This window comes from Bufo gargarizans, unplaced genomic scaffold (assembly GCF_014858855.1).
Source record: "Bufo gargarizans isolate SCDJY-AF-19 unplaced genomic scaffold, ASM1485885v1 original_scaffold_1961_pilon, whole genome shotgun sequence".
Taxonomy (NCBI): Eukaryota; Metazoa; Chordata; class Amphibia; order Anura; family Bufonidae; genus Bufo; species Bufo gargarizans.
The window spans coordinates 33,404-51,220 of NW_025334586.1; the positions used below are offsets into that span (position 1 = coordinate 33,404).

Below are 17,817 nucleotides of genomic sequence, written 5' to 3' on the forward strand. Positions count from 1 at the left end.
GTAGTAGTACTGTGCACCGCCCATACGTACAGGATAAGAGTAGAAGTACTGTGCACCGTCCATACGTACAGGATAAGAGTAGTAGTACTGTGCACCGCCCATACGTACAGGATAAGAGTAGTAGTACTGTGCACCGCCCGTACATCCGGGATAAGAGTAGTAGTACTGTGCACCGCCCATACGTACAGGATAAGAGTAGTAGTACTGTGCACCGCCCATACGTACAGGATAAGAGTAGTAGTACTGTGCACCGCCTATACGTACAGGATAAGAGTAGTAGTACTGTGCACCGCCCGTACATCCGGGATAAGAGTAGTAGTACTGTGCACCGCCCATACGTACAGGATAAGAGTAGTAGTACTATGCACCGCCCGTACATCCGGGATAAGAGTAGTAGTACTACTGTGCACCGCCCATACGTACAGGATAAGAGTAGTAGTACTGTGCACCGCCCGTACATCCGGGATAAGAGTAGTAGTACTACTATGTACCGCCCATACGTACAGAATAAGAGTAGTAGTACTGTGCACCGCCCATACGTACAGGATAAGAGTAGTAGTACTGTGCACCGCCCATACGTACAGGATAAGAGTAGTAGTACTGTGCACCGCCCATACGTACAGGATAAGAGTAGTAGTACTGTGCACCGCCCATACGTACAGGATAAGAGTAGTAGTACTGTGCACCGCCCATACGTACAGGATAAGAGTAGTAGTACTGTGCACCGCCCATACGTACAGGATAAGAGTAGTAGTACTGTGCACCGCCCATACGTACAGGATAAGAGTAGTAGTACTGTGCACCACCCGTACATCCAGGATAAGAGAAGTAGTACTGTGCACCGCCCGTACATCCAGGATAAGAGTAGTAGTACTGTGCACCGCCCATACGTACAGGATAAGAGTAGTAGTACTGGGCACCGCCTGCACATCCAGGATAAGAGTAGTAGTACTGTGCACCGCCCATACGTACAGGATAAGAGTAGTAGTACTGTGCACCGCCCATACGTACAGGATAAGAGTAGTAGTACTGTGCACCGCCCATACGTACAGGATAAGAGTAGTAGTACTGTGCACCGCCCATACGTACAGGATAAGAGAAGTAGTACTGTGCACCGCCCATACGTACAGGATAAGAGTAGTAGTACTGTGCACCGCCCATACGTACAGGATAAGAGTAGTAGTACTGTGCACCGCCCATACGTACAGGATAAGAGTAGTAGTACTGTGCACCGCCCGTACATCCAGGATAAGAGTAGTAGTACTGTGCACCGCCCATACGTACAGGATAAGAGTAGTAGTACTGTGCACCGCCCATACGTACAGGATAAGAGTAGTAGTACTGTGCACCGCCCATACGTACAGGATAAGAGTAGTAGTACTGTGCACCGCCCATACGTACAGGATAAGAGTAGTAGTACTGTGCACCGCCCGTACATCCAGGATAAGAGTAGTAGTACTGTGCACCGCCCATACGTACAGGATAAGAGTAGTAGTACTGTGCACCGCCCATACGTACAGGATAAGAGTAGTAGTACTGTGCACCGCCCATACGTACAGGATAAGAGTAGTAGTAGTACTGTGCACCGCCCATACGTACAGGATAAGAGTAGTAGTACTGGGCACCGCCCGTACATCCAGGATAAGAGTAGTAGTACTCTGCAGGGTACATGTGTAGTACATGTCTAGAACACGGGACAGTCCGTGTACAAGAGCGCAGTGAGCAGAGGATTTAACCGTTCAAGCACCGGCTCATGGATCCTGCACTGATGAGTTAGACGGGACAAATGCTGAGGTTACTGGTGACATTTCACCTTCCACCACTAGAGGGCGATCGCGATGGAGACGCGAGTGTTGTGCTTTTTCATAAGTGTATAAAACATTTATCTAAATATCCTAATTACAGTGGATATTATTATATATACCTATAAGAGGCCATATTGCTAGATGTATCTATTTTAAAGATGGCCGAGAGAAGGTCATGGAAATGAAAGTTCAGATAACATTTCTCCTCATGGATTTATGACAGGAGATCAGGGTGCTCTCTAGACGCAGCTGGTGCTAATTACCTCTACAGTTTGGTATTTATTAATGAGGCAGAAAATCTGTAGTATCTAGATATACGCTTATAATCAACCTTAGTTTTGTATAAGAAAATCAGTAAGACCTATGTATCGTTTTATATTGTTACGTATTCTTAAGGACGTTTATGTATCTGTTATCATATATATTTCTCAATAGGAAAGCATATATTGCTATTATATGATGAAGACAATTTGGGTATGGACTTTATTAATGAGTATCTGTAAATATGTGTTTTTACTATCAATTAACCGTTGGTGTAGCAGAGGAGGCACAGATATCTCTGAGAAAACAAGGCTCATTCATATTTTTATCGGTCCCATAAATTAACAATGTGAGAAACATTCAATTGGGCGCCTAGAAGTCTGTCCTTAATTGGTAGGAGTGTCAGAACTAATTCAGGTTCCAGAGGTCACGTGTATAGAATGTGAGTTATGATCATGGGAAGAAGTCATACTTGGATATTTAACCCTTAATAGAATGATACTAATACAGCTTAGGTAATGGTGTCACCCAGGGGTAAATTAATAACATTACACCAACAGCAGAAGTGCATTTTGGGTAATACTATGACATCACAGTCCTTATCATATGTACACGCCTAGCCGACAATGATTGGAAACTCCAAGCAAGAAAGGTGTGTCTAACTGATAAGTTTGTGATCATAAACCACACACACATGAGGGAGAGGGACAGAACGAAAAAATAAAAAAACACAAGAAAAAAAGAAAACACAGAGAAACAAAGAAAACCAAGGAGAAAGATGCTAATGACCAGATCGTACCTTAGAGCTCACTTCCCTTAGTCTCTGCACATCATCTGCATTCTCGGTAATGTACAACTTTTTTTTGTGTAGTATTGATATAAATTAAGCAACCTTATATTAAGCAAACTCCCCGCTGTTGGTGGATGTATAGTTGTTAAAAGTGCTACATCAATATTGTCACTATTCAGTAAAGTTGCATATTACTGAATAAAAGACCCAAATATTGATTTCATAGGAAATTCTCTGATTGGAATAATTTCATTCCATAGTCAATACCAGGCTTGATAATTTAGATTGCTACCCCATTATCCGAGATTTGTCATAGTTGGGTGCAGAGCAAGGGTTCGTATTTTTTACTAACGTTATTGAGTTTTTATATCTCAAAAGTGTGGTCGGGACGTTATATTTCATCTCATGTCTGAGAGGTACTGTGTACAAGCTGGTATTTGTGTTGGTGCCATCTAGTGGCGTATTTTGGGTACTGCATATCACTGTGTATCATTGCAGATTATCGAGTTTCACATTGATTAATCTTTGATTGTATTTTAAATTATTGAATAATAAATCATTTATATTTTTGTATAGATGCTTGTACCTTGTTTTACCGATTGTACAATATAATTAAATAACCGATCAAACTCTTTTGAGGTGTTATATATGTCCACCTCGAGGATCAATAATCTTTTGAAATCTTTTATTTGATCCTTTCTTTTATATAAAGCCTTTTGCTTTATATCCCCGACAAGAGGCTGCACAGAAAACAACCAGCAGAGGTGCACCGCTACAAAACATGGAATCTACAAGACATGATCCCCAATGATCTGTCTTATTCTGTATGAATAGGCGGTGCACGGTACTCTGCATGCTGGGGGTTATCCTCGGTGCACAGTACTCTGCATGCTGGGGGTTATCCTCGGTGCACGGTACTCTGCATGCTGGGGGTTATCCTCGGTGCACGGTACTCTGCATGCTGGGGGTTATCCGCGGTGCACGGTACTCTGCATGCTGGGGGTTATCCTCGGTGCACGGTACTCTGCATGCTGGGGGTTATCCTCGGTGCACGGTACTCTGCATGCTGGGGGTTATCCTCGGTGCACAGTACTCTGCATGCTGGGGGTTATCCTCGGTGCACAGTACTCTGCATGCTGGGGGTTATCCTCGGTGCACAGTACTCTGCATGCTGGGGGTTATCCTCGGTGCACAGTACTCTGCATGCTGGGGGTTATCCTCTTCCCATGATCATAACTCACTTCTCTTTATAGTCCAGGAAGACTTGGCCGATGCTGCCGCCGGGCGTCATTGACAGCTCAATGGTTCGCAGGAAGTTGAGATGAACCTTTATAAGTTCCTGGGGGGCACAGAACATTGTGAGGTCAGGTCATGTGACCCAGGGTGACACACGAGGCCCCAGAAACCTCAGCGAGGCGCTCACCTCCAGGTTGATGAAGATGACGGCCATCTCGGTCGGGGTCAGGATCGGCTTCAGGGGTAACATGTAATTCTGGAAGAGAAGAGGCCGATCAGGTCACATGACAATGGCAGGTCGCAGACCGCCAGTAACCACCATTTCCCCGGGCGGTGGGGCCGCTGCGGCGCACTTACCTGCCGGATCTCCTCCAGCGTGCGGTAGTAGCGCTCCTCGGTGTCGCGGATCTCCAGCAGGCAGCAGTTCCTCTTGTCATCTTCAGTCATTCCCATCTTCTGATGGAGAGAAAGAAGGTAAATGATCACAAGGCTCTGTCCACTGCGCCATCAAAGCGCAATCAGCATAGATCTCTGCTTGCTGTCAATGAATTAAACCATTCAAAACACATCCTGCTCACACAGCTGGGGGATTGGTACAATGTATCTGACATCTGGGCTGTTTAGCTCAGAGGATACACTGTAACAAACCCCCAGCTGTGAAGTCAGAACAGGTTTTTGTCTCTAGATATAAATAAATGCTTTCCTTCATAGACAACATGCAGAGATCTTGAAAATAGTGAGAAAGCGATGATGGGTGCAGTTGGTCGAATATTTAATGATGCCCAGATGCCCACATCACCCCCCCCCCCCTCTTCCCGATAGAGAAAACTGCCCCCCACAAAGACATGTTACACAAGGCAGCCTTACCTGCATGTACCGGATCTGCAGCATGGGGGAGGGGAAGAAGAACGTTTGTATTATACAGAGGGTCATCCATGTGAGGGGAAGGGCCGCCGAGGGAGCGCGGGCAGGGAAGGGCCGCCGAGGGAGCGCCAGGCAGGGGAAGGGCCGCCCAGGGAGCGCCAGGCAGGGGAAGGGCCGCCGAGGGAGCGCCAGGCAGGGGAAGGGCCGCCCAGGGAGCGCCAGGCAGGGGAAGGGCCGCCGAGGGAGCGCCAGGCAGGGGAAGGGCCGCCGAGGGAGCGCCAGGCAGGGGAAGGGCCGCCGAGGGAGCGCCAGGCAGGGGAAGGGCCGCCGAGGGAGCGCCAGGCAGGGGAAGGGCCGCCGAGGGAGCGCCAGGCAGGGGAAGGGCCGCCGAGGGAGCGCCAGGCAGGGGAAGGGCCGCCGAGGGAGCGCCAGGCAGGGGAAGGGCCGCCGAGGGAGCGCCAGGCAGGGGAAGGGCCGCCGAGGGAGCGCCAGGCAGGGGAAGAAGGGCCGCCGAGGGAGCGCCAGGCAGGGGAAGAAGGGCCGCCGAGGGAGCGCCAGGCAGGGGAAGAAGGGCCGCCGAGGGAGCGCCAGGCAGGGGAAGAAGGGCCGCCGAGGGAGCGCCAGGCAGGGGAAGGGCCGCCGAGGGAGCGCCAGGCAGGGGAAGGGCCGCCGAGGGAGCGCCAGGCAGGGGAAGGGCCGCCGAGGGAGCGCCAGGCAGGGGAAGGGCCGCCGAGGGAGCGCCGGGCAGGGGAAGGGCCGCCGAGGGAGCGCCAGGCAGGGGAAGGGCCGCCGAGGGAGCGCCAGGCAGGGGAAGAAGGGCCGATGGGCAGGACGCCCGATCAGGGAGGTGGCGTCGTACATGTCGGCCGCACTCACCATCGGCTGCTGATTTTCCACTTTGATGATGTCTTCGTAAATGTCGTCCTCCTCGCACGGAACGTCATACGTGTCGTTCTCCCCCAAATCATGTTCACTGTGGCGAGAAAACAACCGTCAGTGCGACCGGAGGCACACCATTAACCCCTCCACCACCAGTCACCTATAATGACCCCCTCCATTAACCCCTCCACCACCAGTCACCTATAACGACCCCAATATTAACCCCTCCGCCACCAGTCACCTATAACAACCCCAATATTAACCCCTCCGCCACCGGTCACCTATAACGACCCCAATATTAACCCCTCCGCCACCAGTCACCTATAACAACCCCAATATTAACCCCTCCACCACCGGTCACCTATAACGACCCCAATATTAACCCCTCCACCACCGGTCACCTATATTGACCACCATTAACCCCTCCACCACCAGTCACCTATAACAACCCCAATATTAACCCCTCCGCCACCGGTCACCTATAACGACCCCGATATTAACCCCTCCGCCACCAGTCACCTATAACAACCCCAATATTAACCCCTCCGCCACCAGTCACCTATAACGACCCCAATATTAACCCCTCCGCCACCGGTCACCTATAACGACCCCAATATTAACCCCTCCGCCACCGGTCACCTATAACGACCCCGATATTAACCCCTCCGCCACCAGTCACCTATAACGACCCCAATATTAACCCCTCCACCACCGGTCACCTATAACGACCCCAATATTAACCCCTCCGCCACCAGTCACCTATAACAACCCCAATATTAACCCCTCCACCACCGGTCACCTATAACGACCCCAATATTAACCCCTCCGCCACCAGTCACCTATAACGACCCCAATATTAACCCCTCCGCCACCGGTCACCTATAACGACCCCGATATTAACCCCTCCGCCACCAGTCACCTATAACGACCCCAATATTAACCCCTCCACCACCGGTCACCTATAACGACCCCAATATTAACCCCTCCGCCACCAGTCACCTATAACAACCCCAATATTAACCCCTCCACCAGCGGTCACCTATAACGACCCCAATATTAACCCCTCCGCCACCAGTCACCTATAACGACCCCAATATTAACCCCTCCGCCACCAGTCACCTATAACGACCCCAATATTAACCCCTCCACCACCGGTCACCTATATTGACCACCAATATTAACCCCTCCACCACCAGTCACCTATAACGACCCCAATATTAACCCCTCCACCACCGGTCACCTATAACGACCCCAATATTAACCCCTCCACCACCAGTCACCTATAACAACCCCAATATTAACCCCTCCACCAGCGGTCACCTATAACGACCCCAATATTAACCCCTCCGCCACCAGTCACCTATAACGACCCCAATATTAACCCCTCCGCCACCAGTCACCTATAACGACCCCAATATTAACCCCTCCACCACCGGTCACCTATATTGACCACCAATATTAACCCCTCCACCACCAGTCACCTATAACGACCCCAATATTAACCCCTCCGCCACCGGTCACCTATAACGACCCCAATATTAACCCCTCCACCACCAGTCACCTATAACAACCCCAATATTAACCCCTCCGCCACCAGTCACCTATAACAACCCCAATATTAACCCCTCCGCCACCAGTCACCTATAACAACCCCAATATTAACCCCTCCGCCACCAGTCACCTATAATGACCCCCTCCATTAACCCCTTCACCACCAGTCACCTATAATGACCCCCTCCATTAACCCCTTCGCCACCAGTCACCTATAATGACCCCCACCATTAACCCCTTCGCCACCAGTCACCTATAATGACCCCCTCCATTAACCCCTCCGCCACCAGTCACCTATAACAACCCCAATATTAACCCCTCCGCCACCAGTCACCTATAACAACCCCAATATTAACCCCTCCGCCACCAGTCACCTATAATGACCCCCTCCATTAACCCCTTCACCACCAGTCACCTATAATGACCCCCTCCATTAACCCCTTCGCCACCAGTCACCTATAATGACCCCCACCATTAACCCCTTCGCCACCAGTCACCTATAACGACCCCAATATTAACCCCTCCGCCACCAGTCACCTATAACGACCCCAATATTAACCCTCCACCACCGGTCACCTATATTGACCACCAATATTAACCCCTTCGCCACCAGTCACCTATAACAACCCCAATATTAACCCCTCCGCCACCAGTCACCTATAACAACCCCAATATTAACCCCTCCGCCACCAGTCACCTATAACAACCCCAATATTAACCCCTCCGCCACCAGTCACCTATAACAACCCCAATATTAACCCCTCCGCCACCAGTCACCTATAATGACCCCCTCCATTAACCCCTTCACCACCAGTCACCTATAATGACCCCCTCCATTAACCCCTTCGCCACCAGTCACCTATAATGACCCCCACTATTAACCCCTTCGCCACCAGTCACCTATAATGACCCCCTCCATTAACCCCTTCGCCACCAGTCACCTATAATGACCCCCTCCATTAACCCCTCCGCCACCAGTCACCTATAACAACCCCAATATTAACCCCTCCGCCACCAGTCACCTATAACAACCCCAATATTAACCCCTCCGCCACCAGTCACCTATAATGACCCCCTCCATTAACCCCTTCACCACCAGTCACCTATAATGACCCCCTCCATTAACCCCTTCGCCACCAGTCACCTATAATGACCCCCACCATTAACCCCTTCACCACCAGTCACCTATAATGACCCCCTCCATTAACCCCTTCGCCACCAGTCACCTATAATGACCCCCACCATTAACCCCTTCGCCACCAGTCACCTATAATGACCCCCTCCATTAACCCCTTCGCCACCAGTCACCTATAATGACCCCCTCCATTAACCCCTAACCCTCATTTTCTGTACATAAAAAATGTATTTCACAATACACAGAAAAACTGGGGAAAAAAAAACTGTAAAAAACAGAAACGGTGGCTGTGCCCGGAGCGCAGACGGAGCAGCGGGTGACATATTGTGGGTGACAGACGGTTACGTGTCCAGCGAGCGCCGCGCCAATCATTACATTTATAATAAACCCTGATAAACGCCCAGAGGCTGGCACAGACGGGCAGAGCGCGGCACACAAGGTCACCCCTCCCCCACCCTCACCACAGGGCGCCGGGATACTAGGAAATGGACGCGGTGGACAAGCTGTCAACACCGCGGAGGTGCCAATCACGGACCGCGACCCCACCGGGTATTAAAGGGCCAGCACAGGGTCATGTGTATCCGTAGACCGCACACATTGTATCCAGTCTCTCCAGACCGTTACACTGTAACAGACCGCCAGCTGTGAGCAGAACCGATCATTATTACACACTGATCCGCAGACGCCATTACTGATAGTGGAGCTCGGGCCCCTTCACAGCGGGGGCCCCATCATACAGCATTCATTTGACAGCTGACAAGATGGCGGCTCCATCTGCTACAACATCCAGGAGACGCTGCCGCCAGAGATGGACGCAAGGAGAATGGCGCAGAACGGCGCACAGTGCGGTACGAGGGCTACTACCGCCATGTGTTATTTTTAGACAATTAACCCCACAATGACCATCACATTCATGACACAGATGTACCCTCCCCCCCTGTCGCTGTCACATATTTGGTCATACTCTGCTTATCCGGAGCAGCGCAGCTCTGCAGGGGTTAACAGCCTGTGACGCCCCCGCCCAGCGGAGCGTGCACTCAGCGCAGGTTGTCGGCACGGCTCAGCCGGCTGCTGCTTCTGCCTCCGGCGGTGACTCGGGAGCCGCGAACCTCGCTGCCCGGAGGCGAAAACATGCTGGAAGAGCGCGTCCGGAACAAATCTGTGCGAGCGCGAGGCAAACCTCAGCCACTGATCCAGCAGGGGGTGCTACAACTGTGACTGCAGCTCTGTGTGCAACTGGAGGATAAGACATGATGTAACAGCAGAATTGTGGCCACAGCTCTGGATGTGACTGGAGGATAAGACAATGTAACAGCAGAATTGTGGCTGAAGCTCTAGGAGTGACTGGAGGATAAGACATGATGTAACAGAAGAATTGTGGCTGAAGCTCTAGGAGTGACTGGAGGATAAGACATGATGTAACAGAAGAATTGTGGCCACAGCTCTGGATGTGACTGGAGGATAAGACATGATGTAACAGCAGAATTGTGGCCACAGCTCTGGATGTGACTGGAGGATAAGACAATGTAACAGCAGAATTGTGGCTGAAGCTCTAGGAGTGACTGGAGGATAAGACATGATGTAACAGAAGAATTGTGGCCACAGCTCTGGATGTGACTGGAGGATAAGACATGATGTAACAGCAGAATTGTGGCCGCAGCTCTGGATGTGACTGGAGGATAAGACAATGTAACAGCAGAATTGTGGCTGAAGCTCTAGGAGTGACTGGAGGATAAGACATGATGTAACAGCAGAATTGTGGCCACAGCTCTGGATGTGACTGGAGGATAAGACATAATGTAACAGCAGAATTGTGGCTGAAGCTCTAGGAGTGACTGGAGGATAAGACGATGTAACAGAAGAATTGTGGCCGCAGCTCTAGGAGTGACTGGAGGATAAGACATGATGTAAAAGCAGAATTTTGGCCGCAGCTCTGGATGTGACTAGAGGATAAGAAACAATGTAACAGAAGAAATGTGTCTGCAGCTCTAGGAGTGACTGGAGGATAAGACATGATGTAACAGCAGAATTGTGGCCACAGCGCTGGATGTGACTAGAGGATAAGACATGATGTAACAGCAGAATTGTGGCCACAGCTCTGGATGTGACTAGAGGATAAGACATGATGTAACAGCAGAATTGTGGCCGCAGCTCTGGATGTGACTGGAGGATAAGACATGATGTAACAGCAGAATTGTGGCCGCAGCTCTGGATGTAACTGGAGGATAAGGCATGATGTAACAGCAGAATTGTGGCTGCAGCTCTGGATGTAACTGGAGGATAAGACGTGATGTAACAGCAGAATTGTGGCTGCAGCTCTGGATGTGACTGGAGGATCAGGTGATGCAGCTTCTGTGGTGTTCTCGGCATTTACTAATACTGCTTTACATCGGTGACCACATGACCATTAAAGCAGGCTCCGCCCATTACATCCCCCTCCCCCAGATAGATCTAATCCTGGACTCTGGGAAGGGCAGGAGGTCATGTGATCTCTGGGGGCGGGGCCTGTCCCACGGTGCAGCATAAATGTGTGGTCTTGACACGGACTACTCACTCGGCGAGCTCCTCCAGACTGCGGTACACGTCGTCGTCATTTTCTGCTGTGTCTTCTGATGGGAAGGATCTGGAAAGAGAAGAGACAAGTCAGTGCAGGCAGGAGGGGGTTAAACCTGATCGGCTCTTACAGCTGCTGCTCCGTTATCAGCCGCGGAGACACAGAGGACGCGGCAGGACAGTCACATGACCAGGCGGGACGACGGCCGGCACAGAATTGCGCGGCTCCTGTTTACTGATCTCATATCGGATTACGAAAGGGAAACCCCCATCATTGTACAAGCTGCAGCAATGACCCCTGTGCCCCAGGCCACGCCCCTCAGAGGCCCCTCCCCTTCTATGTGAGGCCTGTAGGCTATAGTCTCTGCTCATACACAGCAGCCAGTGCAAACAAGCGGAGCTGCAGTGTAAAGTATAAGGGACAGAGTGCTGCAGGAGACTGGAATTCAGACTCCAGAGCAGCTAAATGCTGAGGATAACCTGTGACTGACAGCAAGCAGAGATCCTATAAATCAGCAGCAGTACTCTCCAGTGATGAAGCCTCATCCTCTCCCTCAGGTCAGATCAGCGGGGGAGGGGGCGGCGAGCGCTCTGTGACCAGGTGCGTGCCAGCCGCAAGCATCCACCAGACGTGCAGGTTGAGCCGTCAGTTCCTTGCCGCTCGTCACCCGGAAAGACGGAGCCGTTACGACGTCTAACAATCGCTGCATCAGAACACATCAAGCGAGCGAAGGAGGATGAGACGCCGGGGGCGGAGCAACTACCGCCAGCGAGCACGGAGAGGACGTCTCCACATCGGTGCGGAGGTCGGGTCACAGTCAGGGGTCGGTGCGGAGGTCGGGTCACAGTCAGGGGTCGGTGCGGAGGTCGGGTCACAGTCAGGGGTGGGTGCGGGGTTGCGAGTAGGGTGGTGCGGGTCGGGTCACAGTCAGGGGTGGGTGCGGGGGTCGGGTCACAGTCAGGGGTGGGTGCGGGGGTCGGGTCACAGTCAGGGGTGGGTGCGGGGGTCGGGTCACAGTCAGGGGTGGTGCGGGGGGTCGGGTCACAGTCAGGGGTGGGTGCGGGGGTCGGGTCACAGTCAGGGGTGCGGTGCGGGGGTCGGGTCACAGTCAGGGGTGCGTGCGGGGGTCGGGTCACAGTCAGGGGTGCGTGCGGGGGTCGGGTCACAGTCAGGGGTGCGTGCGGGGGTCGGGTCACAGTCAGGGGTGCGTGCGGGGGTCGGGTCACAGTCAGGGGTGGGTGCGGGGGTCGGGTCACAGTCAGGGGTGGGTGCGGGGGTCGGGTCACAGTCAGGGGTGGGTGCGGGGGTCGGGTCACAGTCAGGGGTGGGTGCGGGGGTCGGGTCACAGTCAGGGGTGGGTGCGGGGGTCGGGTCACAGTCAGGGGTGGGTGCGGGGGTCGGGTCACAGTCAGGGGTGGGTGCGGGGGTCGGGTCACAGTCAGGGGTGGGTGCGGGGGTCGGGTCACAGTCAGGGGTGCGTGCGGGGGTCGGGTCACAGTCAGGGGTGGGTGCGGGGGTCGGGTCACAGTCAGGGGTGGGTGCGGGGGTCGGGTCACAGTCAGGGGTGGGTGCGGGGGTCGGGTCACAGTCAGGGGTGGGTGCGGGGGTCGGGTCACAGTCAGGGGTGGGTGCGGGGGTCGGGTCACAGTCAGGGGTGGGTGCGGGGGTCGGGTCACAGTCAGGGGTGGGTGCGGAGGTCGGGTCACAGTCAGGGGTGGGTGCGGAGGTCGGGTCACAGTCAGGGGTCAGTGCGGAGGTCGGGTCACAGTCAGGGGTCAGTGCGGAGGTCGGGTCACAGTCAGGGGTCAGTGCGGAGGTCGGGTCACAGGGCGGGGGTCAGTGCGGAGGTCGGGTCACAGGGCGGGGGTCAGGTCGTGACATCACTTGTCCAAGTCCTATGATCTAGCAAGCAAAGCTGGGGGTTCACTGCTGTGTACTACGACCCCCATCATCTCCTGTGAACTGAAATATCGCACGTGGACTGAATGGTCTTCTAATGAAACCAATCCTGAACCCTCTGATTCATGAACAGAATGCTAGAACCACAGTGCAGACTGACACCATTTACAGCCATGTCTTTGGGCAGAGCTACTCCTGGCTCATGAATACCATGCCAGTGCTTACAGTGAAGACTGACACTACCCGGATGTACACCGGCTGCTGCTCCATTCAGGGTTTTGGAAAAGTTCGGTGAAATCCCCGGCATCCTGTATACGTGACCGCCCGCGGTGCGCCATGTGCAGCGGGGGAGGGGTGCCCGTCAGTATTTAGGTCAGTTCACAGTTACATTATCCGTGAAAATCGCAGGTGCGACCAGCGAGGCGACAGACGGTGCCCGAGCGTGAAAACAAGAGAGAAACAATCGTAAACGCGGCAGCGCCATTCTCATTGCCGGCTGCACGGCTCAGCAGGAGCCAAGCGCTGGTCACCCAGCTTTCCCAGAGTCCTGACCCCCCCACCATCTGCTGCACAGGACTCTAGGACAGCGGGGGTCAGTCTGTAGGAACGGCAGCCATGTTGTCACCCAGCTGTCCCAGAGTCCTGAACCCCCCCCCCCCCCCCACCACCATCTACTGCACAGGACTCTAGGACAGCGGGGGTCAGTCTGTAGGAACGGCAGCCATGTTGTCACCCAGCTGTCCCAGAGTCCTGAACCCCCCCCCCCCCCCACCACCATCTACTGCACAGGACTCTAGGACAGCGGGGGTCAGTCTGTAGGAACGGCAGCCATGTTGTCACCCAGCTGTCCCAGAGTCCTGACCCCCCCCCCACTATCTGCTGCACAGGACTCTAGGACAGCGGGGGTCAGTCTGTAGGAACGGTAGCCATGTTGTCACCCAGCTGTCCCAGAGTCCTGAACCCCCCCCCCCCCCCCACCACCATCTACTGCACAGGACTCTAGGACAGCGGGGGTCAGTCTGTAGGAACGGCAGACATGTTGTCACCCAGCTGTCCCAGAGTCCTGACCCCCCCCCCCCCCCCTGCACAGGACTCTAGGACAGCGGGGGTCAGTCTGTAGGAACGGCAGCCATGTTGTCACCCAGCTGTCCCAGAGTCCTGACCCCCCCGCCATCTGCTGCACAGGACTCTAGGACAGCGGGGGTCAGTCTGTAGGAACGGCAGCCATGTTGTCACCCAGCTTTCCGAGAGTCCTGACCCCCCCACCATCTACTGCACAGGACTCTAGGACAGCGGGGGTCAGTCTGTAGGAACGGTAGCCATGTTGTCACCCAGCTTGCCCAGAACCAGATGGGAGTTAGGGTCCCATTCACACGTCCGCAAAATGGGTCTGTATCCGTTCTGCAGATTTGCGGAACAGGTGCGGACCCATTCATTTTCAATGGGGCCGGAATGTGCGGTCCGCATCCGCATTTGCCGATCCGCAAAAAAAAAAAAATAGAACATGTCCTATTCTTGTCTGGCATTTTCTGCCGGTGATGTGCAGTCCGCAAAATACGGAACGCACATTGCCGGTGTCCGTGCTTTGCGGATTCGCAACACACATACGGACGTGTGAATAGACCCTAAAGCTGGTCACCATATGATGTCATCGCTTAACTCTTCAGTGAATGTGACCGCCATTGGGGGGACGCAAAAGCTCAGGACTGAGGAAACCACAACAATCACTGGGAGATCTGTGCTGATTGGCTGTGAGGGCGCAGAGGGCGGGGCAAGGGTCACATGATAGGACTATAATTACCGGATTCCTTTGTTCTGGGCGATGATGTGATGCGAGATCTTGGAGAGCGCCGAGATGACCTGCAAGAGAGAGAGACAGGTGATCAGAGACATCCAGGCCCCGCCCATCACACGCCCACTGGCACCTCCCCCGCACATCACATGCCCGCCAGACCGTCCCCCGCACACATACGTCAGTCCATCCCCCAAATAGCACACTGTGTGCTGGCTGGCCCCTCCCCCGAATATCACAGTCATGTAGAGCAGTGCATTGAATAAGTCCTCACACCCCACCGCTCCATGTAAGCCAGGTTTAGTCTGAGTATGGCAGAGGTGTGTGATCGGCGCATCCACACGCGGTGGGCGGGGCTCCGTCATTCATCTGCGGGCGCTGCGCGGATAACGAGCTCGTTAACAAGAATCTCTTGTTCTGAGGAACATGAATATTAATCCAGACGCAGAAGTGGCGCAATTAGGAGTGGACGCTTCATTAACCCCTTATGTCTCCGACCCACGTCGCTCTAGGCTCCTCCCACCGCTCTCTAATTACGTGACAGCAGCTTCAGAGCTGAACTCTCCCAGCATTCCCTGCTTCTTCAGTGTCTCTGGTGTACTGCATGCTGGGACGTTCACCAACCAGCAGAATAAGGAGCGCAGCTCTGGAGTTTGGACGTTCATTCTCCCAACCAGCACTCGAGGGGTTTCTGTTGTCAGACTCGTTCGGATACGGGGCCCCATCTACTGACAGTTTCCCAACATGGTGGAGGCCGGACCATCTGCGCTGAACACCAGCTGCCCCCCATTATTATAATGAATGCACCCCCCCATCTGATGATGTCATCACTCAGGATCTCTCTGCACAATGAGGTGACTTCAATGGCAGAGGCGCGGCTGGAGGCCTCAGAAGAGGCTCGGGGGCGACATGGGTATAACCAGCTACCTATAATGGAAGCCGAGGGGGCCCCTCCCTCTAAAAGACCCCCAGAGCCTTGGATGAAAGACTAATTCCTCACAGGAGCCCCTGTCCTGCAGGATGGAACTTGTAGACAGACCCCCAGAACAGCTCAGCTCTCGGGCGGGGGCTGGCCACACTATCCACAAGGAGGATTCTGGGGGGATTTCTGCTCCCACCCGAGAGCCTTCACGAAGGTGCAGATTTGGATTCCGCCTTAGAAAATACGGCATCCACTTTGCTGGGTCGACCCTGGCTGACTGTCTCCTGCACCCAATCTGCTAATCAGGATCCTGGGAAAGCTGGGTGGAGAGAGGAAGGGCTGAACCCCGTGGCACTGATGGGGTAAAGTGCGGGCTGTGAGGACGAGCGGCGGATCAGATGGGAAGCTGCCAGCAAGGAGACCTCCAATATGGATACCGACTCCTGGCAGATCATGGAGAGGGGCAGAGTGACCTCATGGGCCGAGGTGGAAAAAGATGGGAGTTCCTCCAGGGTGGAACAGAGCACAGGACGGGCAGGAGCACAGGACGGGCAGGAGCACAGGACGGGCAGGAGCACAGGACGGGCAGGAGCACAGGACGGGCAGGAGCACAGGACGGGCAGGAGCACAGGACGGGCAGGAGCACAGGACGGGCAGGAGCACAGGACGGGCAGGAGCACAGGACGGGCAGGAGCACAGGACGGGCAGAAGCACAGCGGTCAGCAGCACAGGACGGGTGGGAGCACAGCGGTCAGCAGCACAGGACGGGTGGGAGCACAGCGGTCAGCAGCACAGGACGGGTGGGAGCACAGCGGTCAGCAGCACAGGACGGGTGGGAGCACAGGACGGGCAGAAGCACAGCGGTCAGCAGCACAGGACGGGCAGAAGCACAGCGGTCAGCAGCACAGGACGGGCGGGAGCACAGCGGTCAGCAGCACAGGACGGGTGGGAGCACAGCGGTCAGCAGCACAGGACGGGTGGGAGCACAGCGGTCAGCAGCACAGGACGGGCGGGAGCACAGCGGTCAGCAGCTGAAGATGAGGCCGCACATCCAGCATTCACTTTTATATGTTGGCTTCACATAAGTGTGATGCGGCATAGTTTACGATATTACAGGCGGCAGACGCCATCACTGCGCTGGGACAACAGAAGGCACCCGAGCCCTGACTGTTCCCAGCAGCTGTGTGTATAGAGTGGGGCGTGCGTGCTTTATATACACACAGACAATGCGGGCGTCAGAGCTCGCCCCATACATGGAGGTCTCCACACGTCTGGTCCCTTCATCGCTCTTGGTACGGAGCTGACCTTGTGTAAGTTTTCTGTAGCGCAGAGTGTTTAAGGAGCTCTTTCACATGCGGTCTACGAGGGCTTCGTGCAGGAATCTTTCCGCTCTGGTGGAATTTGCGCGGTCATCATAAATAATTAGAATTATCGCAGCGCCTCGTATCATCGCCATCTCGCTCATCTGGACGCTGCTTCCTGAAATCATGAAATATTCATCCCCACATCTCTGCCGATGCCACGTGCGGTCAGCGCGCCGCTTATCAGGATTCTCTCTAGGCAGATCTGCCATTCTGGGCTCTAGGAGAGCTGGGTGACAATGGCAGCTGTAGATATATCACTGCAGGAAGAGTCAGTCTCCTTCCCCATCTGGCAGCTGTAGATATATTCCCCATAAAGTCTCCTCAAAAGTTGCAGCTTCCACAGGACACAGAGGAATGCTGTAACTTGTAGTTCTACCACAGCCGTGCTGGGTATGAATCCCTCTATGCTGAGTCTTGTAGTACCACACGTCCCTCTTATAACAGGGCACCTTATTACTGAGGGGGTGGTAACACAATGAAGGAGCAGCGGCGCCCCCTGTCACCTTCTCTATTCTCTTCAGGTAGATGGGAAAATTACAAAGTTACAAATTACAGAAATTTGCAGGAAATTAAGTGCACAGTGAAGAGAAGCGCAATTACAGGGGCGGCGGGCATGCATCACGCGTGATAACGGGGCACATTATTAAACGCCCCACACCCAGGACTTATTCCTATTCATATCCCGACGAGCCCGGTGACAAAAGGGAGACGTCAGTGACAACAAAGGGAGAAGGTAGAATGTAAGCTCCAGGGGCGAATGGATAC

At 53.9% G+C, this 17,817-nt stretch overlaps 1 pseudogene; it reads right to left on the bottom strand.

Moving 5' to 3' along the window:
• Nucleotides 1-14,857, bottom strand: part of LOC122923817 — a 34,270-nt pseudogene extending 19,413 nt beyond the window's left edge.
• Nucleotides 14,858-17,817: the final 2,960 nt, after the last annotated feature.